General features: G+C 37.5%; 1 protein-coding gene across 33 annotated transcripts in view; it reads left to right on the top strand.

Annotated features, from left to right (window-relative positions):
* The window catches only part of KCNB2 (potassium voltage-gated channel subfamily B member 2), a 330,276-nt gene that overhangs the window by 80,482 nt on the left and 224,678 nt on the right, over nt 1-25,116 (top strand). For 6 of the 33 annotated variants that reach the window (XM_086885291.1, XM_023920905.2, XM_086885304.1 and 3 more), the window contains exon 4: nt 22,925-22,969. The exons of 19 other annotated variants lie outside the window; for them this stretch is intronic. The gene's annotated coding sequence lies outside the window, so the exon portion shown is untranslated. Of the gene's footprint in view, nt 1-7,300; nt 7,533-22,924; nt 22,970-25,116 lie in introns of all 33 variants that reach the window. 8 more of the 33 variants (XM_086885165.1, XM_086885321.1, XM_086885156.1 and 5 more) reach the window with 2 other exon arrangements.

Here is a 25,116-nt window from a genome sequence, read left to right as displayed (position 1 = left end):
AAAATATTCTATTTTCATTTTCCAAAAAAAATTCCCAGATTTTGCATTGTAAACATCTTTTACAAATTTCTAATTATTAAAATATGAACAGGAAATGTAGAGCGCAAAATAAAAAAAAAAAAAAGAAAAAAATAAAAGCTTTCTATTGTAAAATTAACTTTGGCTTGAACTACCTGTTCACAAAAATTATTACCTTTTCTTCTGTATTTCAAACTGAAAAGAGAAAATAATCACTGTGCTGTAGGCATGAGTGGGAGCAGCACAAATGTTCCACCAGACATTACAGCAGTGGAGGGCTGCTATCTTGCACCCCTGATAGGGAGTTGTATTCATGCTTGACTGATTTCTAGTTCAAAGTAATCTACAAGCATTGAGTTTTTCAAATATCATACTGAGGTAGGGAGCTGTTATTCTTCCTGCTGGCTTTACAGATTGCCTGTGAGACTGGGCAGAGAGGTCAAACAACTTATGCAGGGTCATGGAAGGAAAAACAGTGTTTCACTGCAGTATTCTCTTTCAGTCCAGTTCTCAGAACACCTCAGTTATTTTCTTATCAACCTAATATATTTGGGGGAGTTTTCAACATATCTCAATTTCAAAAGAAAAAAAAGACACAACAAAAAACCAAACAAGGAAACACCTGTTGTTTAATAGTCAACCTCTAAATGAGAAAGATGTCACTTTTCTAAATATCTCTTCACATATTTTCTCTCTTATATTTGTACTTTAAATGTCTATTTAAATACAGTGAGACTATGATACTTACATTACTGCTAGGTGTGATGCACTAATGGGTTATGGTGGAATAAGAAAGGCAGTAAATTTTCCTGTGCCTCTTTTACTTTATGTTGTTTGGACATAGCCCATTTTCAGGAGATCTACTGCTTCATACACATTTGAGTAGAAATGAGAGAGATCTTACAATAATAGAGGATGGAATACAGTGAGAAGATGCCACGCTCCTAGCTTTCTGTTTAGTTGTTAAACCTCCTTGCATGTTTTCACATCCATAGGCTCACACTTGGAATACTCTTATCTTTTTGCAAATCCATGTATGCATTCCAGCTCGGCAAAAGCCACGTCCATATTAAGTGTACAGGCAGTGAAATGCATGTATGGAACATTTTCATCCAAATGATCCATAAAAGAACTGTCAGACCTAGAGACACAATTTCTACTGCTGTCAGTGAAAATAGAAAAGCAGAAATACATCTTGCAGGTTGCAATTATACATGAGGAATCAAGCTGGCATCACACAGTAAATCTGAGTTCATAGTACCCATGCTTTTGTTTCCCCTCTCCTCATCGTAGAAAGGAACACAGGACACTTTTAAACTGGAGCAGAGGAAAAAGCCAAAATGGCAAGAAAGATATAGCAAAATACTACAAAGGAGAAAATCTATGAGTCAAAATCTGTTTCACTAGTTCACAGGGTATCTACAGTCAATAATGTTTCTGCTCAACCCACGTGAGGGTACTCAGATGTGAGCCTTCAGCTCCCTGAGGATCTGCATGAGTGGGAAATACTCCCCCAGGTAAGAAAGGCCACCAGAAGACCAGTGAAACTGAAGCAATCACTGCTTTATTCTTTTGTCCTAGGGAATCTTTCTCTGAAATTCAGATTAAACCTCAGGCATTTTGTTTTTGTCCATACCTTCTTTTGTTTCCATAAGGTCCATAAAAGTGCAGTATAGTTTTATTAACTGATATTCTGGTTTTATGAAATGTGCTAAGAAGGAAGATACATTTTGAACATATTTTGAACACAAATTTAGTCCGTTGTTGTATCTAGATAAAAACACACATTGCCTCCAACCTAAGCACTTCAATATTTCTAATATTTTAGTTATTATAGCATCCACATTTTTAATTATGGAAGTCTTCAAAAGTGCTTAAGCAGAATGCCTTTCTGTAGCTTGATGTCGATGAATTACCCACAGCAGGATTTGATCAGAGCAAGGTTTACAATGTACCAAATGCATAAAGCTAAGGAGATGCTGAAACTGAAAACCAGTAAATGAAGGAGAGTTCTCCAGTGCAGATACATTTTCTAGCAGAAAGAATTTTCTATGCTTCTTTAGGGATTAGGAAGAATTTACTTAAAACCAACTTTGAAATTCTTCTGACCTCAATCACTGTGCTAGGACCACTACACTACTCATTCTTTCATGTTTTTTGTTGATTTTGTTTTGAAGTGCCTTAAATTTTGAGTTACTTCAGTCTCAATAATGTCACACTCACCAGAATAAATTGCCTTCTGTCACTTAGTTAGAATGCAGAAGGACCCTATAAAAGTTCATTAAAATATCTGAGATTTTCTTAAGAATTCAACATCTCGCTTCATATATATCCATATTAATACTTCTATTTTATGCTAAATAAGATGAGAGGAACACTGCTGTACAGTGTGCAAGTCAAAAAGGGCAATATCTACATCCCTGGTACCTTCCCACTGAAGTTACAGAGCAGATTTTCGATTTAATATATGTGAGGATTAAGCTCTGCTGTAAGCATTTCTTCTGACAGACAGGAAGCAAGGCTGTTATGAAAATTTCCTAATGGTATAAATACCATTTCCAACTGGATTATTTGTAGCACATTCATAGCCTACAAGCTGACTTCTTAGAGAATAAGAAGGGTTCAGGTCTACTCAAGAAGAAGCACAGCTTTAAGATGAAAGAAGATACATTGTTAGGATGTTAGGAAGCCATCCATAACTGTGTGGGTGTTGAGGCACTAGAAGAGGTTTCCCAGAGAAGTTGTGGATGCCCCATCTCTGGCAGTGCTCAAGGCTGGGCTGGATGGAGCTTTGAGCATCTTGTTCCAGTGGAAAGTGTCCCTGCCAATGGCAGGGGGCTTGGAACTAAAGGATCTTTTTAGTCCTTTTAAACACGAAACACGTTATATTTCAGTGATACGCTATGAGGACGTAGCATATTGAACCTACATAGCAAAATGCAGGCGGATAAAACTCAGCTTAAAGAGTCTTCCTCAGCATCTGGGCTCTTTTGCTACTACTTTAATTTTTGACTATAGGCCCTAGCCTCTTATGGTATTTGACCCCAGTAGGGGTTCAGAACATAAAGTCTGGGATAAAGCACAAAAACGAATGTTTTTACATTTAGGTCTTTAGTAGATTGACCCATTTTGGACTTAAATCTTCAGAGTTAAATTGAATATGCATTAAACATTAAATGTATAATTATATACTTCTGTCCCTTTTAAAGTATGCTTACTGTGCTTCAGCTGCATGGCCATAAGAATTTGATTTTTTTCCTCTAGAAGGGCTTCAACAAAGAGTCCATAGAGTACTTAAATCCTAACTGCCTTCTTGCTTAGCCTTTTGAAGCACTCATTAAATGTGGAATATGGATTTGGATGCCTTCTGCACTAATTCACTAAATACAAGTTTCTATTAAAAAGCTACTAATGAAGGAGTGAGTAGTACAGTAAAACAAAGTTAGAGAGATGCTGTTTCAAATGAAATGGGATGTGACAGCAACATTTTGTCAGGAGCCCAGGGTAGCAAACATGGAGAATAGCCCAAGCTCACCTCCTGGACTGGGTCAGCCACAGGAAATAGGCAAACAGATTATTAAACTGAATCTTGTAGGAAAGACTGTGTTAGAGACAAGGCTGAGCATCACAGAGCATGACAACAGGACAGCTGTTTTGTGCATGAGCAGAAGTCCTGCCAGGCACCCACCTGTGACAGGCATCTTGAGGATATTTCCTGTGCTCATGGTGTGTATTTTAGTGGCTAAACTCTTTGGTTCATTTGCCATCTTCTGTTTTGCCAATAGACAATATTTTGTGGACTTTGCACTTTATTTCTTTCTAAACATCTTCCTCACCCACTCAAAAAGGAATGATTTCCTGAAGTAGTTTACAAAAGTCAAGAAACCCAGGAAGATGTTTCCAATTATGGCTGAAATCATCAACCTAAGCTATTACACAAAACCTCAGTTCTCTGTGGCAATACTGGTATTAGGGTTTAGTTGCTTTTATTGTGGAAGTTTGAAATGTCTTCCTTAAAGCTTTTATTGCCTTATAAAGCAGAATACTTGATGTACTACAGAACTTCAATTTTAAAATTAAATATATTGAAATGTCTAGCCCACTGTTCAGCAAAAAGAAAGAACATTATTGACCACTTAGAAATTTAATGCTTACCGCAAGAAACAACAATATCCTTATGGCACAAAAATATGGTTTTAAGGGACAGTCATGAGCTCAATGGGCTTTTTTTTCTGCACTGTATAAGAGGTAAGTAGTGTCTGAACCTCTGGATACAGAACAGAAAAACAAGATTATTAGAAATAATCCTTGCTTTGCACAATGGCAAAACATATTTATTCTGGAAATAAATAGAATCAAGCAAGGAATGGCAAGGACTGATTTTCAAGATCATAAATATAATGAATTTATGTTCTATTGGCCTCAATGAAAGTTGACAATACTGTCATTTTATGACTTTGAAAGTTTCTTTAATAAGGAGACATATAAAAGGGAGATCCTGTATTTAATTTTCTATTTCTGTTCATTACTGAAGTGCTTTATGGCAGCTATCATCAAACCAAAGACATGGCATAAAAATATCTGTTTTAATACAGAAATCTGAAGAGATGTTGTCTTTTACTTTACTGGGATTTTGTGTGGTTGATTTCCTCTCAGTTCTCATAGTGTGATGCAGCAGTATTAGGATGAGGCATGATGAGAAAAATATCTGACTGATGATTCTTTGATTCATAGTGGCTTTGTAGCTTTAAATATTCTACCAGTATACTCAGTCTGGACTATGAGCCACGAGACAATGTTGTATTTTTTGTCTTTTGCAGTACATCCAACACCTTGCTCCGTTTCATTCATGTTTTGAAATAATTTTTAAATGTGCTTATGGTTTTCTTCTTTCCCATCTATTTTTTTTAATTTACTGTAATATAACTTTATCATTGTTAATGAGGTGAAAATGCAAAATGCTAATAAAAACTTTTGAAGAATTAACAGCCTCCTTATTCAAATCCCTTTTCTGCATCTCTCTTTTAGGATCAGTCCGCATACATGCTGTCTAGATATTAAATGGATATCTCTTTAAAATATTAATGGAAAATATACATAGAAAGTAATCTGAAAAATAATTTAGAGTCAATTTTCATACATGTTCAAAAGCTGAAGTAACTCAGAAAAGTGACTTTCTGCCTTCACTCCTGTAGTGCCTGCAAAGTGCTCTAAGATGTCTCCATACACATTTTCTATTCATCTTCGTGTTAAACACTTTTGTGTTAAATTTGCTGCCAACTAAATTCCTTTTCCTAGTAGTTTGTAAACACATCTGTCCAACACAAAAAGGAAGCCAGCAGTTAATTTCACATATTTCTAACAAATGTTCAGGAAAATGTTACTTGCATTCACCATTGATCTTGCCGAGATTTGGATGAAATTCCTTTTGGCAGTTAGGAGTGTCCTTTTTACACACTTGCCCTCTGCATCTTACTAAAAAGAAAAAAAAAAAAAAGAATGAGATTTTCAAAGTTTTGAAAACTCATTTTTCTTTAATAAGTTCAGAGAATTGTAAAAATAAAACTGTAGATGTTTCTAAAATTATTGTTTAACAATAATTACTGATTATTAAAACTATCATGCAGCCCAAATTACAGAATATGTGGATGTTTGGTATAGATGACATTTCCCTGTTTCATGCTCATGCTGAAAGCATGCTCATTCATATATCAGTAGTATTTGTATGCTAAGAAATGTGTTACATTTACCAAAAACAGAAACTACTACTATAAATATTGAATTCCTTTGGCTCCTGATGGTTATTTTCCTATTACTCTGCTTTTCTATTATTCCAAACAATGGTGGTGAGAAATAGAAACAGCAATAAAGTTTTGATAAAGTTGTGGGACAATAAGTAAGGAAAGGGATTAGTTTTGATAACTTTTTTAAAATTAATATTATTTTCAAAGACACAAACTCATCAATATTCTCTACATTCTTGTAAATACAAGAAATAAATTAGACTTCCCAAATACAAATCTATACAGGCTTAATTACTTTCAAGACTCCTATTGTTTAAAGCAATTCATTAACTTCCATATTAGGTTTAGCCTGTTGAGCATGAGCTGAGAGAGTAGACTTAGACATGTGATATGGGACAAGCAAGAAAAAGACAAAAATGTACAGATTCATGAAATACAATATTTTCTTTTTTTTTTTTTTTAATCTTTTAATAAACTAAGAAAAAGGCATGTACAATCCGTTTAGCTTTGCAGAAATCCTTTAATTAAAGTCCACTAAAATATGCATTCGCTCTATTAAAATGAATTTTGCATATCAATTTTCAGGGCTCAATGCACTGAACAGTCAAACCACACCTCTGCACTGAAGGTACACTTTAATTAAATAAAAATATATATTTAGTTTAATTCCTCAAAAGGCCCAGAGAAGTGGATTAAGACAGGCTGTACAATGTTTAGAAAGGCTGTCAGAGATGGGTTGCTTTTACTGCTCCTTCTTGGAGTAGCATCACTCACAGGTGGTTACTAATGAACTGGAGCATAAGAATGTTCTTTTCTCACAGATGTTTTAAGCATTCTGCTCTTTTCTCATCTCCCTTTAGCATTCCTTCTTTTGCAGATTCAGGCACCCCTATTAGAAGATATCCTTCATAGCATCTGTACTATGTACAATTTTATCTTGGGACTTTTGGCAAAACTCAAGCTTCCTAAAGGCTGTTTTAAAACTTCACCCAGGATGATTTTATTCCTGTCTGTGGAACAGTAATTTTACAATTTCCTTGTGAATGCACTATATTTCAACAAGGAGATGATGTTTTCTGAATGTTTTCCTTGTGATCAGTTTGATCCCTGGAACTGCCATCTGCTCAAAACTGTCAGCCACAGTTTACATTAAATATCTGGTTTCAGCAAGAAGCACATAATCAGGAACCATCCTCCATCTCCCTTTAAACAAAACCCCTGTCTCTTTAATTTGGAGCATTCAGGCTTTACTAAAAAGTAAGAACTAGTTAAATATAAGGAAAGTTTTATAATGCTGCTTGGCAGTTTGAATAGATCACTGCAGATGTATCATTCTTATAGTGATTTATGTCATAATGTATTATTTAGTCCCCTCCAACCTTAGTCAACCATCAAAAAAAAAAAAAAAAAGAAGAAAATATTGCAAGCAATACATTAATACAACAATGTACTTGTGAAGAAGCTCTCTCTGACTTGAATAAATATTGTGAGAGTTACTTCTGTCAAAGAAGCAAGATTTTTTTCTGATGTCTTCATAGTTTTGCACCATCTAGTTTGATATGAAGCACCTTGTTCCTTCTCATCCAACCTGAATGCTGCTGCAGAGGAGTTCATCTGAACCTGGCAAAGAGGGTGGATGCAGTCTCCAATGCCAGCAGGATTGTGGGATGGGAGCCAAGAAGGCTGCTGGGATGCTGTGGAAAGGACACCATGCCCTGCACAGAGGTGACTTGATGAGGGATGCATTCAACTCCAGCACAAGAATACCTTGTGAGTAAAAGGGAAAAAGAGAACTGTGATCAGTAAAGGTAGAGAATTCTAATATTTATGCAGAAAGAAACTGTCTTAAAACAATATTTTACGGGGTTTAAAAATAAAATTAGTTTAGAAGATCCAGCTCGTGGATTTTAAGGGTCCTAATCAGCTCAGGGTAACAAGGGCATCACAAATAGTCCAGGGGCATAGAGCAGCTTGTGGGGCAGGCTGATACGTGCCAGCTCTGGAGCTCCCACCACCAATACCATTTCCATGGCAAGCCTGTCCACAGCCAGCAGTTAAGCAGCACATTTTCTTGAGATGTTTATGGACTTATTATGAACTACTGTTTCTCCTGACATATATAGTTTCACTGGATATTTTTTGTTTTGTTTTGATATTTTTTTTGTTAATTTTATTGTTATTTTCAAAGTGGCAGGATGCACTCAGTAAATCTGTGGGGTTTGGGTGTTCAACTTCTTCACTATTGTGTCATAGGTAAATGAATGAGACACAGGGAAACTAAAGCCTTCCATCCCTTAGTCAGATCTTTTCCATGTTTCTCTTCAGGTGCTTCTATGCAAGTTCATTTTTCTAAGATAAAAAAGCATGTAAGGTTTGCTGAGAGACTTAAAAATATCCAAATAAACAGCTCTGGCTTTAAATGGCCAGCATAGGAGTGTAGGACAGATACCAAGTAGTTCTGAATACTACCAACAGAAACAGCTCAAAATATCTCAGTTTACTTCTCATTGAAGTGAGCTGCTAAGCTGTGTGTTTTTCTTGTCAAACACAGATATTTTGTGAAGAACTGGTAACTGAAATCAAAAATTATTTGTCTGTAATCAGAGTCATATATGCTCCATATTTGATGCATTTTTAGTGGAATATGAAATGATGGAAGCATAGGCTGGTTATTTTATTTTAGTGTAAAATATTCTGTAGAAAAGAGCACTACTGGGTGTGCTACAGTAAAAGACACAGAGATTTGAATGCATCCCATTAGAATTTATATTTTCAATTAGGATATCCATTAGATTTTTTATTTTGAATTAGGATATATCAATTGAAAATTTAGTAATCCTAAACACTGCCGGCAGAGGAAAAGAATAAATGTGAATAAATAAATAAATAAATAAATAAATAAATAAACTAAATAAATGTCAGATTTTTGTGATAAAAAAGTTTTGGATAAATATTTGGACAACTGAATCTTGTTCTTAAATACTTAGAATTTAAATGATGGACACCTTAAACTGCTGAAAGAATGCTGTTTTATACCAGCACAGTGGTGCAACCTTCCATTCTACATGAAACCTTTATGCAATTCACTCTCCTGGATTCTTGCTGAAAGGCATTTGTGTTCCTGTTATGATACAGAAATGCTTTGTGTCCTGTGTCCATTTCACCACATGGATGGGGCAGCAGTTCTCTTCCTGCACAGGAGGCACTGTGGGTGCTCCTCACCCCTGACTGTGAAACTTCTTTTTTCCCAGTGTAGGCAGCTGGACCTGCAGGGATGCCTGGCTGTTTCTAAGCAGCAATAGTCAGGTAGAAAAAAAAAAGCAGAGGCAGGGAAAAATTGTTAAAGTACCACAAACAAAAACAAAGTTGCTTCTCAAAACAGAACAATTTATCCTTCAGAATGCAAATATTTATTGTCAAAATAAATTTATTGCAAAAAAACCCCAACAATCCTCCACAGATGTATGGCCACAAACTCCTTCCCCACATTTTTTTAGCAGAAAACAAAGGGATGTTTGATCTTTTTCAAAGCACTACCAACCCCATAACTCATTGCCCCATGGTCACATCACAGCTACTCCCACATGCCTAGCTGATACACAACAGCCCAGGACTCCCTTATTCCAACATCCCTAACACAGTATTTCACTTGACTTGGAATAATGATGTCCTTGAAAAAGACAGTAGTAAGCTAACATTTATTTCAAAGCCAAGCTTATGCTATTTATTTCTAAAATTCAAACTTCCCGACTTTCTTATCCTCTATTCTATCTCTGACTTTTTTCAGTATTATCAGTATTATCTATGAACACAACTAAGCACAGTTCCCAATATTTGTTTTCTGAGCTTTGCTAAATTCTGTGGTGTTTGTACACCTATCTCTGGGACAAGAAAGTTCCTGTAGTTTATAGGGGTTATCTCACCTGGGCTTACACAAGTTTATAATGACATTGTCCATACCACCTCTGTCCTCCCCTGAAGGATACATTGTGTTCGCTATTGTACTGATAATCACCTTTTGTAAAAATATATTGATTCGTATTTACTACCTTTTGGCTATGAGTTATTCCCCAATTGCTCTATGTATGAGGAAGGTTAATCTATTTCAGACTGCTGAACTTATATAGACTGGTAAGGAAATTCCTCTTAAACAAATATGCAATAGCAAATGGTGGGTTAATGTATGAGGATAAATTATTGAAATCACATTCACAGATTTTATCCTGCTGGAGCCACCAGCATTTTAGATTTAAGTTCCTCCCTTTCTCCTCTTTATTCTTATAATTTATACGTGTATATGCATATGTGCATGTGATATCCTGAATGTAAGAAATGTACTTTATACTAAATACAGACATGGCAAATGAAATTCGGTCAACAACTCCAAGTTTCAGAAAGACAGTAGAGAGCTGATCCTTTGAAGCTTGCTGATGGTACGATGCTGTGGTAATCAAGACCCTTTGTGGAAAGATTCCTTCTGAAAATACACAGTTTGTCTGTTTAGTATTCCCAAGACATTTTCACAGCCCTCCTTGGAGAGCCATATATTTTCTTGATTAGTAGGAATGAATATAAAATATGGAGTTTCCTTGTTTTATCTATCTTGGCAGGCTGCCATTTGGATTGACTTCAAATGTTAAGGAATTAATAAGTCTGTTTATTTTTTAATGTAGGAAGGTTGTGCTTTTCTCTAATGGAAAAAAAAAGAAAGCAGGCTTCCCTTCTTCAAGTCATTTATACCCTTGTTAATTTAAGAAGTCAACAAAGGTTCAGTTCATTTAACAAACTTGCTCAAGTACATGCATGAAAGGATCCTTCATATTTAAAATGGTAATTAAGCCTCTGCCTTGTTACTGAGTACAGATGTAATATGAAGAACCAAGTTTTGTACATTACCTAAAAGTATTTGAAACACTAATTTTTACAAGTTTTATGCTTCAAAGTAGGGATGAGATTTCAGGCTGTGACAAAATTTAATACTAGTAACTTTTTAATGCATAAACACCTACAAGTTTTGCTGTCACTGGACATAAGAAATACAGGAAAAGAAGGAATGTAGAGGAAATTAAATCTAAAAATCAGGTTCCAAGTCTGAAAAAACATACCTCCAGAAAGATTACATTCAGAAGAAAACTATAATGCTTCATACATTTCGTTTTAATTTATCTCAAAATTAGGCAAGCTTTATAAGAGCTTTTAGGACAGAAAAGCGCTTTACGCTTCATTAAAGTTTTCTTCCCTCTGCTTTACAGAGAACCTCCCAACACAGAGCTGAATTGCTCTCTAAGTCTGGCATCATTACAACCATAGATTATCACAGGTAGAGCCATGGTCCTCCATCTCAAAAACTAGTTGGTTTTGCTTTGTTGTGATTACGTGAAATTTTCATTTAGGCAGAAATTTGCTATTATTTTCTTCTTTTTTTTTTTCCCAAACAGTAGTAAGAAAATAAGGATTATATTTTTAATCATCCAGATGATGGCAGTATTTTCACAATTTAGTTACACAGTAGGACAATATTGTTGAAAAAAAGAGAGATTTCCTGGTCAAATCTCAGAGACTTTGCCTTTCTTTTTCTCTAATCTTCAGTTATTCCTACATTATCCATTCCTGTCCTTGTACTTCTTTACTTGACAAAAAGAGCTTTACTTAAGATCTTGCTGCTGCTCCCCAAACAACTCTGAAGTGTTTTCTGCACGGCATCACCTCACTAGAGTCACTTTTCAAAACAAATATTTCAGAGCAAATAGTGGCTGGCTGTGCACAGCTGTGCAGGAAAAGGAAAGGTGACAGGGGACTGTCCTGCCAGCCCCCAGCCATCACCCTGCCCCTGGGAAAGCTCAGACAGTGCAGAGGAAGAAAGGAGAAAGGTATGGGGGAGTCCTGCCCTGCAGCACTGAGGTGTTCAAAATATCCTTTCCTCTGCTGAGGGCTTTAGTTGCCCATGCCACAGGACTCTGCATCAGCCAGTAAGTCTCTGTTGGTCCTTCCCACCTTGCTTGGGAGCTGCATCTAAGGAGAGGACTCAAACACTTGCTCTTCCCCCTGGTGTCCTGCCACCCTCCTAGTGTCCTGCCAGTCTGACCATCCTGTAGCCCCCAGATCACCCCCTGTTTTAGGCAGTCCCCTCCAGCCACCTCTGGATCTGCTCTCATGATTAGGAAGCTCGGGCTGGGCAGACATCCAAGTGAGCTCAGGGAGCAGGCACTCATCCCCATCTCCCCATGGGCTCAGAGCAGGGTGACTCCCTGGAGCCCGCAGAGAAGCAGGTGAGGACAGGTCCCGTCCTTTATCAACCCATTCAGGACACAGAACAGCTCTCAGAGGATGGACAGGGACCCAGCTTCCTCTCACCATCACTGCCAGATGGGTGTCCTGCTTGCAAAGCACAGTGACCCCTGAACTCTGCATTCCCTCCTGGGTAAGGATGGGCAGTGGCTTCCTTGTCCTCCATGCCTTACCAGCCCTATCCCTCTGCTAGGTGTTGCCAAAGGAGCACACCAGAAAATTGAAAACAACTACTAGCCACGTGCTGAGAATAGAAATGGATGCACATTTCCTTTTTCAGATTTTGCAGGAATTGGGGAAGAGAGGGGAAAGTAGGAGATGGAAGCCTGAAACCTCATTACTTGCCAGGCTACATTATCACTTGGTATCAGGGGAAACTGAGTTAACGGAGCCACAAAAGGTGCTGCCTTTTCAGGTGCTGTGACACCACTAAGAATGTTCCTCTCTTTGAGATCAGTATCCTTTACATGGGCTGGAATCCCCTAGATATTCTCTTGTGTGTGAGGCAACAGGCCCTTTGCATCAAAATTAAATCCAGCTGTATATGATGATTATTGTCTTCTGTCATGCTACTCCATTACTAATTTATACACGATAATTGAAATAATAGAATAATAATTAACAGCATGAGATGAATATATATATATATATATGCATCTCTCCTGGCTTCAACAAGGGTTGAGTTAACATTTCTTCTCAGTAGCTGTTACAGTGCCATGTTTTAGATTTAGAATTAGAATGGTATTGATAGCACACTGATATTTTGGGTTTTTATTAAGTTGTCTTTAAACTAAGTCAGGGACTCTTATTTCTTTTTCACTTGTTTCACACTCTACCAGTGAGGTGGTGCACAAAAGAAATTGAGAGGGAACACAGCTTGGACACAGGTCACCTGTACAGACCAAAAGAAGAGAATGTCATGCCAAATATATAAACTGGGGGGAGTAATCCAAAAGAAGGGGCTGATCCAGTTTTGAGAAGGGAAGTCAATGACAGTGACAGATTGGTCAGTGGGTGGTGAGCAAATGCATTGGACATCACTTGTTTTACATCTTTTTATTATCATTATTAATATTATTTACCATTATTATTACATTTTACTTTATATTCAATTATTCAACTGTTCTTATCTCAACATACAAGTTTTACCTTGATTCTGCCCCCATTCCACCATGATTAGGGGAAGAGAGGTGGAGTTGAGTGGGCAGCAGTGTGGTTTTCCATCTCCAGCCAGGTTTAAAACCACAAAAGCATCACAGAATTTTACTATTGCATGATGACAGCTCGCTACAGGAAAGGAGCTTTATTTGCAGCATACTGGCCCCTATTAGAAGTTTCCTTTCCCTGAAGCACTTGGTATTACCCATGGCCAGAGGCAGCATATTTGACAGTGACACAGCATTTCCCCAATCTCTACACCTGAGCTATGGCTGTCCCACAAGCTAGAGAGACTCAAATCACTTTTCCCATCCACTTGCTCCTGGTCAGTTGTGTCTCTGTCATATTTAATAGGTTCATTAAGCTACTCCTACACAGCAGCCCATTCTCCACCACCCAGTTACATCAGATCTAAAACTGCTTTTTGCCTGGTACCTTGAGAGAAGGCTTAAAATTAATTCAGCATGCTTATTCCCTGACTGGACTACAATTTTCCTATGTGTTTCTCAATCTAATCACTCTCCACAGATCCTAGATGCAAACTTTACCCTCATATTAAAACTTCTCAACCCAAATGGGCTGCAAATATTTTAGATTCATTTAAACCAACATTTAATTATAACGAACATTACCAAAGTTACAGCTAATCCTATCTAAATGAGGATAGTAATTATTACTTAAACAATTGCCTTAAAGAAAAGCCCACCTTAAATTAACTTCCTACTGGTTTTGGTTGGTTTGGATTTTTTGTTTAATGAGTAAAATGATGTCATAAAGAATGTATCTTGATGTTGTTCATTACTGTGAACCTTTCATTATGGGGATATAGCCCCATCTTGTATTCTTCCATAATAACTGCTGCTGCCCTCTTTTTAGCAGGGTGGAGATGAAGCTTTGTGGCAGCTGGTAGTGTCACAAAAGATGGGGCAGGAGCTCTGCCACAGCTTGGCACAGGGCTGTGTCAAGGTAGTTCTCGGATATCTCCAGTGAGGGAGACTCCACAGCCTCTCTGGGAAACCTGTTCCAGTGAATGGTCACCCACACAGTAAAGAAATTCTTCATCATGTTTGGGTGAAATATCTTTCTTCTCATTTTCCAAATAAAAAAATCTCCAATATTAAGATAACTTTTCTACATTCAAAACCATCTCTAGCACATTCAATTTTTAAACAATGCACAAATATGCTATATACAGACTGAGATGTAAATGGCCCTTCCTGTCATGACTTTGGCTTGCCTGAGAATCCATTTTATTTCATGTTCTAAACAGGACCACTGACATTCAGGCAGGTAATATTGAGCCAGAAGGCATGACAATTAGGAGATCTGTAATTCATCTTTACCAGGACACAATCAGAGGACTCTTTTAAAGATTCCTGCTTAGATGAATAAGACAAGATAGTGCAAAAAATGGAGCCAGGACTAAACAGCTGAGATGTCAAAGACTCAAGTTTAATGAGTGTTTACTGCTGACCTTATGCAGTAAGTACACAGAACTTTAATCACTTATGCATCTAAAGAGTCGTTTGTTGTTTTATCCATATGCTGTATTTACAGTGCTTATAACTATGTTGCTGAGTAATGTTAGGGTTCTGCGCCAGAATCAACAGCAGGCACTTTTTTTCATCTGCTGCCAACTAAATGTTTAGAACAGTTTATCATCCATAAATAATTATGTGATGTATGTAAGAATTTGTTAAATATCAGTCAATTTTTTTTTTTCATTTATGCATTGTGGACATGTTCTTTATCTCAGTGATCGTTAGTTAATACTGCTGGTTTTTTTCTTTCATCTATTTCCAAAATAAAGATTACTGCAAACTAGTTTACGGTACTCTTACAAGATCTACGGCCGTGAAAATTAGTGTTGCAACATCATCTTCTTTTCTTGTTCCTGAATTTATAGTTCTAAGTTATTTCAAATCATAAAGACATCATTGTGGTTATATATACTTGTCTAGAAGAATAGAAACTTCTGAGATTTTCCAGTGTTCAAGTATTCAATTAAACAGATGTGCTTATTACAAATAACTTTAGTAGAAATCATCAGCAAAGAAACGAGTGGGAATGGAAACAGGAAAACATGCAGTGGTCTTTCAAGTTTTTAAATCTGTTGGGGCGATCTTACCAAGTGTATACCAAAAAGTCTGAGATTGCAAGTGCAGGCACATGACTTAGTGTTATCCTGTTGTCCAGTGCATCTTGCAGAGGGAAATGGTCTGTTGGAGCCTGGTGACTGGAACAACTTCACAGAACAAGTGACACTGACAGCACAGACTCCTTTTGTGCCCTCTGCTGCTGCAGCATGCAGGGGTGCCAACACGAGCACTTTGTGCCACTGATGTGCAACCACTGAGTGCAGCTTTCAGAAGCCTGGGACATGGCCAGGAGACATGTAACAGCTGTAGTGACAGCTAACCCAGACACAAATACTGGCACAAATAACCTGTCGGTTAGATGCTTATTAGAAATTTAAAATTCATTCAATTATCTCTCATTTGTTATACAATTGACTATCTGAGCTGACAAAACAACACCAAAAAATGTTCTCTTTGAAATCAAAAGTAACGAAATACTCTACTAAGGCCAACTGAAGAAAATGAGGAAGAATTAAGTTGTTCTGACAGTAAAATGATTACATTTATTACTGACATTTGCTAATCAGATGGGGTTATTTCTTTCTTCCTTTCCTCCTAGAAATGCATTACTTTAAAAACAGGAGGAAAAAGGAAGAATAGAGCAAAATCATATCTGTAATTTAAACTAATTTATAAATCAAAACAGATGGCAATAGAGATTGTGGAAGAGCTGACTCATCAGCTGAGCTGTATTTAAGAGAAAAGACAGAGCAGGGATCATCAGATTATCTCTCAACAAATTATGCATCTGTCTGGAAGAATATTTGCAATATGAAAAACCTGCTTCCCCGCCCAAAAAAAGTCATTTGTTCTCCTGATAAAGATCATGCATTGCAAATTTTAACTTTTCTTTATATATTAGGTCTTAAAACCAAACAAAGACATTCTAACATTAAGAAAAGGGTGAAACAAAATGACCTGTTTTAATAATTTAGCCAGAAGAACGTGCCTTGGCTTTCATGGAGAGGTATACCAGCATCAGAACTATAATGATGACCCAATCATTACCACATTTGGTAATATTTAAATTTAATAGTTGTTTTTACTACAGGTATAAATAATCACCAAAGTGTATTTTGTTGTAAAACACATTTAAATTATTGCAAGCTTGATTCATCTGGCAGAATTCTTTTGGATTATTCAGTATAATTTTCAGCATATTTATGGCAACTCTTTAAGTAATCCTTTAACTGGAGTTCTCAGTCATGCTTTATATTTCAAGTGAAGTTTTTTTTCTTTTTTTAGCTGATGTTTCCATGTGTATAGACATGGAAATACCTAGAACTATTCAACTGACTTTTAGGAGAATTCATGCCTAATTCTGACATCTGTGTGTGATTGTAGCACTGGAGTATGGGCTTGGTTTTCCATTGGGCTCCATGTTCTAGCATCGTTAATGCCATGAAAGATGTAAAGTTTTGGGTTTTTCTTACTTAGCATAAATTACTATGATTTCTCCTGGGAAGCAAAAAACTGGTTTGTGTCTGAGTAATACCTTCTTATATATTTTTTTTTGAATTCTTGAGAAATATTACAAAAAATCTTCCCACCAGCAAGTCTCTGGTGATATACCTGGTTTCAAAGTAAGTTTGTCATCTTTAATAAAAGGAAGTCATGTTTCAGTAATCTGATGAACTTACACAGTGAAATCATTGGGCTGGTAAAGGGGGAGACAGCATCTGATGTTGTATCCCTAGACTTCAGGAATATCTTTGGCACTGTCTCCCATAAAATCATCATCATAAAGAACCCGGTTAAGGGTTGAATAAGTACAGAGTGAGGTGGATGGAAAAGTGTCTGAATGGCTGGGCCCAATGGTGGTGATCCTTGGAAAAAGCTTAGGAGTAATACAGTAAGCTGTATCATGAGGGGTTTAGTTTGGATATTAGAAAAAGTTTCTTCACCCAGAGTTGGATGCTGGAATGGGTTTTCCAGAGAAGTGGTCATAACACAGCAACCAGATTTCAAGAAACATTTGTAAAACACTCTTGGGCACACAGTGGGATTCTTGGGGATGGTGCTGTGCCAGGCCAGGAGTTGGACTCTGATCTTGATAGGTCCCTTCCAACTCAGCTAATTCTATGATTCCATAAAATAATTTTTCTAAAATTTGCTTAAATACAGAATTAAATGAGATACACCCCTATCTGGACCTCTTCATTCTATTTGCCAGCATGACTTTGGGAGCTGCCTGCAGGAAAAAAATCCCAAAAGATATCAGGCAATTATTAGTAATTGTTGGGAAGTCAATAGGCTTCCATATGTTGATGTATGTAGATGGAACATATGTGGATATGTACATGGAACATATGTAAATGTATCCATCAAAATCTCAGTCATTGTGCTGTATTTAGGAAAAAATGTGTAAATAATGAAAGAGGTACCTTACCATTGAATGGTATTAATATACCACACCAGAAATTTCACTGATGAGCTGAAAAACAGTCAACAAAACTACAAGTAGAAAGGCTCTTCTGTTGCTTCTCACAAGGGCTTTTACAATCTGAGAATCTGAATCTTCTCGCCTCTGTAGTTAGTGAAGTTCTTCTGTGCTTAAAATTTTGTAAGGAAATAGAAGCAAAAGCTGAGGATATAGTGCTTTAACAAGCATTGCTTGACAACAAATGAGAGTAACAAGAGATTGAAAAAAGGGTAAGATAAATCATAAGGAACAAGTACCTGTAGATAAGACCCCAAAAACTCATCAATAACACAAACAGCATCAGCATTTACTTAACAGAATTCAGATGCTGGATAAAACATTGTAGTAATTCAGAAAAATCATTGCCTTAGTAACAGTGCTGGATAATATCTGTCTATAATGTTTGCCTGCAAATATCACAGAATCATAGAATGGAAACGTAAAGGTTGTCCAGTTCCAACCCCTCTGTCATGAGCATTGTCATGCTCAAAGCCCTAACCAGAGTGGCTTGAACAATTCCAGGCACATCCACAACGTCTCTGAGCAACCTGTACCAGTGCTTCACCATCCTCATAGTGAAGTATTTCTTCCTAGTATCTAATCCAAACCTACTCTTGCTTAGCTTAAAGCCATTACCCTTTGTCCTATCACTACATGTCCCCATGGAAAGTCCCTCTCTGGCTTTATTTTAGGTATGCTTTAGGTACTGGAAGGCTCCTAAAAGATCTCAGAGCCTTCTCTTCTGCAGACTCAGCAATCCCAGCTCAGCCCATTTCCACAGGAGAGATGCTGCAGCTCTCTCATGATCTTAGTGGCCTCCTCTGGACCTGCTCCAGCAGGTTCATATCCTTCTTCTGTTGGGAACCCAAGAGCTGGGCCCAGCCCTTCAGGTGGGCTCATGACAGTGGAATAGAGGTGAAGAATCCCCTCCCTTGCCCTGCTGGCCATGCTGCTTTTGATGCAGCCCAGGGTACTGCTGGCTTTCTGGGCTGGGAGTGCACACTGCTGGCTCATGTTGAGCTTCTGGTCAGGTAATGCCACCAAGTCTTATGCTTGGCCAAGAAAGTGAAAGTTAGATAAATAAATGGCATTTTCTCTTGCAATGACAGTTATTTCTGATCACTATGACTGGAGTGCAAAATGATCCCTGTCATCAAAATCACTCAGTGTCATTCCAAAGAAAAGCTACCAGACAAGTTTGTTTGCATTTTGAATCAATGTTTCTTAATTTTGGTTGACTTGGTGTAGCTTCAATACTTTTGATTTATCAAACCATGATGCTGTGAAATGCCTCCTTAAACCACTTGATGGCAACAAAGCAATTCAGATACTAAAGGAGTTTTGTTTATGCATATCAAGGTCTACCTGTTCAAACTATTTAAAACATTTAAACTAACATATGAGTTCTTGAAAAAGCCTGAATAGCAACCTTAGTCTTTTAGTTTTGCTACTTTATTTCTTTGATTACTATTTCAACTTGTAAACAAAGACTGATAAAGAGGATTAACGCTCAAAAATATTACTTCAAAGCCACCTCCTACAGGGCTGTGTGTCATGCAAGATGATTCCCACCCCCCCAGCAGGTCAGTTTTCCATACAAATGGGAGAGCCAGCACTGGAATCTCAGTTTGTTTTCCAGCAGTGGCAGCTGTGACAGGGGGAGGAATGGAACTGCTTGGTAGCTGGCAGTGTACTGCAAGGAGAACCACAGGTTAAAACATTCACCTGTGGTTTGCTCTGCACTTGACAGTCTGGGTACTAAATCAGCCACTGTTTCCTGGATTAGCTAGGACAGCCAGGGGAAGAGACTGTGGCATGAAGATCTGATAGCAGCACTTAGCCTGGAGCAATGGACAGAAAAATACAGATGAGATAATCTATCTTATTTATTGCCTCTCTGGACATGTAAAAACAAATACAAAGGTGCCATATTCCTTGAAATAAAACACAAACACCTTCCACTTGTCTTCCATTTCAAATCTATACCCAAACCACATTAGAGCAATCTCCAAATTGGTGGAGAGACAGATACAGCATGAGGGAAGAAAATGTATCTCTTCTTGAGCCTTTTATAGATACAATCCATATCAAATGCAGATTTAGCAATTTTTATAGATTAATTTCTTATGTGACTAATGACAATCAAGGTTAGCTAAAAATAATAAGATCAAGGAGAAGAAGATAGGTGACTTCCAAAATTTTCTTTGCACAAGAACTACTTATCCTTTTAAACTTCAGTTTTGCTACTCTGTGGGGCTGCAGGCTTCATATACTCAGTAACTACATCTTCTGTTATGCAGACATAGTTGTATACACTTTCTCCATAGGACAGCAGTGCTCAGCACGTTTCTGATGTCTTTAAAAACAGAATCATAGGTTTTATCCTATTTTTTTTCAATCTGCTGCGTGTTTTTTTAATGAATTGTGCCTCCTGTATAACAAGACTCAAGAACATCCTAACATGAATATGCTAGAAACTTTAATATGGTGGAACATTCATTTGACCAGGTGGCTTGTGGTGCATATTAAAAGTCTGAGGAGGTTCTGAAAGTGTAGCTGCTGTACAGCCTACTGTGTCTTTATCCATCCAGTGACCACTTACTCAGTACAGCTCCCCCATCTTATATGAAGAGATGCAGCCTGCAGACATCCCCTCTGCCATCAAAGACAGCAAGTCTTTTAACAGCCCCTCACCTGTCCCTCTGCAGCTGGTACCAGTTAAAACTTGTCCTTGGGCTGAAACCTAGATAGTGTCTTTATATGTGCTTTGGCATGGAGAGCTCCTGGTTTCTGTCCCAGTGTCTACTGCTTATTTCACAGCCTGAATGATTCACTCTGAAACTTGCTTTCACTGCCTTTTACCAGCCCTACTGATCTTTCTCAGTATGGCAGCTCTCCTTTACAGCTCCCTTTTCTACCATGTAACTCATCCCTGAAGCCAGACCCACATAGTTCTGAAAGTCTCTCTAGTAACTTATTATTATACAGCTTAATTTCAGCATTTAATTTAATTCATCATTAACTAATCTAAAGGAATGTGATTCAATCATCACCAGTCAAAACAGAATAAAAATAATAGGGATTTAGTAACAATTATTACTGATGTAATGAGATATCTGCAAGCTGTAGGCACTGAATTAGAAATTACCTAGCAAAGTACTGTAAATAGAAGACTAGAGCAAACTTTTCATGCATAAGTATATAAGAAGATCTGTTTCATTTCATTAACTGAGCCACTGAGGCTGTTGTTCAGCACCACTTAAAAAAAATATTAAAAAAAAATATTTTCAAAAAATAGTAACCTCCTGGGATCAGATGGAAGCAGAGCTGGAGTGCCAACATTGCTATAATTCCTGGGTTGCCCCTGATACTCCTGTGGGCAACTGGAATGAACCAACCTGAATGCCTGTGCAAGGGCATCTCCTTGTTATTCATTTGGCCATCCTTTAGAGAGTGGCAGTGGTTAGCACTTGTCTGTCTGGTAGATAGTAGTGCATATCAAACGTGCTAATTTTTTGAGTGACAGCATTTTTATAGTTGTAACTGTCTGGTACATTTTATCCTGTAACTACCTAAGAGGGACGTGAACTTTTATGAGGGCTCCAGTCTTAGATAAGTGAACTTAGATAAAGGCATATTTGAAGGAAAAGTGCTTTGAAACAAAACACAATACAGGGAAAAGTTCTTGCACAGGGAGAAGCTGAGAAAAGAGGAACTGCCTGTGATTGCAGGAGCTATACCAAATGTATAAGGAATAGAATAAAATATAATAGAGTATGCTTATTATTAAAGCTTAGACTCCCTCCAAACTGAAAGTAGAAAGAATCTCAGCAGAAGGGACTAGAGCGTTATTGTCCTCTAGGCCTAACCCAGAAAGAAATTCTTTTCTATTTCACCTGTATGGATCTACTACTTCTAAACATTCAAGATGCAACACGAATTTCATAAACCCACTGTGTCTGTCCCCACATTGTGGCTGTCCAAGGACTGAAGTTCCCTGTGTCCTGATGGGTGCTCCAATGAGCAGAGAGCTGACATACAGCAGGCTGCCATCAATGTCTGATGGAGCCCAGCAGTCATCTTAGACACCTGATGAGACAGGGCAGGCAGACTGATCCTTCATTACCCAGCACTTTGATGGGACTTGAACGAGTTTGGCAGGCACCTGGCATTTCCAAGAATGTTGAAAATATTCCTGTGGATACAAGTTTTGAAATTTTACTACATACAGTCTTTCAAGTGTGCATTTAGAACATGAGGAAGTTTCCTTGTCCATTGAACACAGGGCATCTCTCTTCCCCACAATGTGGTTGGAGCTTGTACATCCCACCCTGAGCTTGTTGGAAGAGTTAAGATGCAGTCAGTGACCAGAGCTGAGCTGACACAGCATAGCTCTGTAAACCAAATTAAGTTGATCGTGTGTTTGAGCCTGGAGGGTTGTCCTACATAAAGGCAATGTTATTTTTCTGATGTTATTTTTCTGACATGAGGTGTATCATTGGATGATATGAAGCTCAGCACATGAAAATGCTGAGTCTCAGTGGTTACCTCATATGAAGGGTAGAGAACTATGTAAGGAAAAAGTGCAAGATACTAATGAATCAACTACATTTCTGTTAGATTCAGATGTATCTAAACTGGCCTAATTGATTTATCTCACTTTCCTTCTTGCTGATATCATTCTAACTGCGTCATTTCAAACCTCTCTGACCACAGAAGGTACTGCATTTTACAGATGTCTCCATTTTACAAGTAATCTGCTGGGCAATTAGGATTTTCTCATGGTGTCTTTTTGAGTTTTTTTTTTTTTTTTTTTTATTTTTTTTGCAATTTACAAAACTAGCTCACATATTTTGTTTTCTATTTTATGAATTAAAACAAATGTGTTACATATTGCTAATTCCCACATTAACAAGGAACATCAGTCCATTTCAGTAAAGTAGACAGAGCATTCTAGGTATGAAATATAGAACTCATGCTGCTAAGGGTATGCACTGCACACTGGGTATATTTTGTTACCATCCTTCATTTAAAATGCCACTCACTAAGTCAAGCTTTGACTTACCCAGGGTTGATGTGTCGATATAAATATAGCAGTCAGACGTTGTGAAATACAAATCTTGTATTTGTTACTGTTGCTCTTTCATTTCATTTAGATGTTTCATATTAGTGAAGAAGACGGTACTGAACTGAAATACTAGGTATGTAATTGCACTCTGTGCTCATAGCATTCCTAAGGCAAAAATATTATTAGCGGATCAATAGTTTCCATTTTCTTTCCAAATGAAATGCATTTCTGACCCTCCTTTTTTTTTTTTTCTCCTTTTTTATTTTTGTTTGTTTGTTTGCTGCAGAAATACGTGTTTTCTGTAAGCTTATATTTATATTCAGATGGGATTTATTAAAATTTGAAATCCCTAATTTCCAATCTCCATTTTTCAAAAATTCATCCATCTCTTCTCACACTGCTGCAGCATAGTGAGTCCTAGAACTGAAGGTAAGACCAGTGTGGCAGGATTGCGCAGTTAGGAGCAACTAGAGACTGCTTTGACTCCAGCTTATTTATGCAGATTAATTAGAAAGAAAAATGAATTGGATATTTATCTAGTTACAGACATCTGCATCCTCTGAATGTAGGTAAAATAGGATCACTAAGGAAATATCTCAAAAAATACCTCAGCAAATGATAATGTAATTTAATCTCATGGCATGCATTTATATTTGGTATTAAGGCTTGTGGTACAAGGCTGTGAGCACTGCTAAACCAAAGTTTCTGGGGCTCTTTTCTTTTCCTGCATAGCCCTCCCTTCTGTTTCACAATTTAGTTGGTTGGTTACACTGACCAAAATATTGCAAAACAGAGGCAGAGAAGCAAAATGAGGCTTGATCAGCAGATGTCAAAAACCATCTGCAATCATGTTATCATACTGGTTATATAAGCAGAAGGGAAGAGCCAAAAATCAAGTGAAATTTGCTGTAAATTTTAAAAGGAAGGAGATTCTGTTGGTAAATCAAGGCTCTTTTGAGTTTTGCTCTAAAGAAGGCGATTGCTATTTATTGTTTGATACAAGTTTGTAGTAAGTGCAGAAATGACCTTTCAAATTGGAAACTGTGGGTGGTACAGTGTCCCCAAAGAGCTGCAAGAGCAACAGGCACGAAGGCTGAAATACATCCCAGGTCATCCTGTTCAGAGCTTTCTGAGGGTTGTTATGACTCCTGTTAAAAGTTACTATATCTTCACTGTATTTTAAGGTATGTTTTCAATGTCTTTTCATACTAACTTTTTACTTCATACTGACTTTTTAATTGAACAAAGCAGATGTATTTACAAGATTTCTGTCTTCAAACAGAGATAGAAGGTGAAAGTGGTAAACATGGATAACTGATGAGAGCTGGCCTGACACAGCACATAAGCAACATACCATAGGGCAAACTCATAAAAAGTATGCTGGCACTCCAATAAACCTTTCCTACTGCAAATTCTTCAATGGGTGAGGAAAATTTTTAATCTGATGAAAATGCCTAAATCTTTGAAGGTCAAAAATTGCTATCAGAAACCTTGGGATCATGCAGAGAAAGCAGTTGCTGTGATGTGCATATGTCAGCATGTTTTAATTCTGCCTTTCCTACGTCTTTATGAACACAAAAATAGCTGTGTTCTCATGTTCCTCAGGCTCCACTTGGTGTTCATGCAGGGGGTTAATTAGGAAGGGAAGAAAAAGGCATAGTTTTAAAATTGAATGGTATGGTAGGTCCCAGAGGAAGCAAAGGGAGGCAGATGAAATCTCACACACAGATCAAGCTTTTTAATTGTGAGTGACTTCTGAGGTCTCAGCATACCAAAAAATGTATCTGGAAAAAATGCACCAGCTACTGTAGCCTGGGAGGTATTTTCTGTTTGCTTTTTCCTTCTAGTTTTCTGACAGAAAAACAAGCTGTAACTACTCCCAGGTTTTGAATTGTGAGCAAAGGCTATAATTCTGTTAGTGATGTAAAGCCAACAAGCACTACAATCCCACACTGCACCATATACCCGTGGTAAATCATTGATTTCCTCTCTTGTGCAGGCCAGGTTGTATCCTGTAGGGGCTGGGATTCCACATCAAGAAACATATGCAGGCTCTTAAACACACCATCTCACACTCCTCAGAGTTTTCAACATATCCATGAATCAAAGCAATCCTACTTTTTTTTTAAGCCTTGAAGGAATAAATACATGCATTCTACTAGCTCCTGCATTCTACTTTTAACAAGGATGGCTAAAAAGTAGTAAAAAGTCAGTAGTGCTTCATGCTCAGCAGTGTCATACATTTTCATTGAGAAGAAAGGACTACCAGTGAGCAAAATG

Source organism: Cyanistes caeruleus, chromosome 1 (assembly GCF_971803275.1).
Source record: "Cyanistes caeruleus chromosome 1, bCyaCae1.hap1.1, whole genome shotgun sequence".
Classification (NCBI taxonomy): Eukaryota; Metazoa; Chordata; class Aves; order Passeriformes; family Paridae; genus Cyanistes; species Cyanistes caeruleus.
This window is presented reverse-complemented; position numbering and strand designations above follow the sequence as displayed.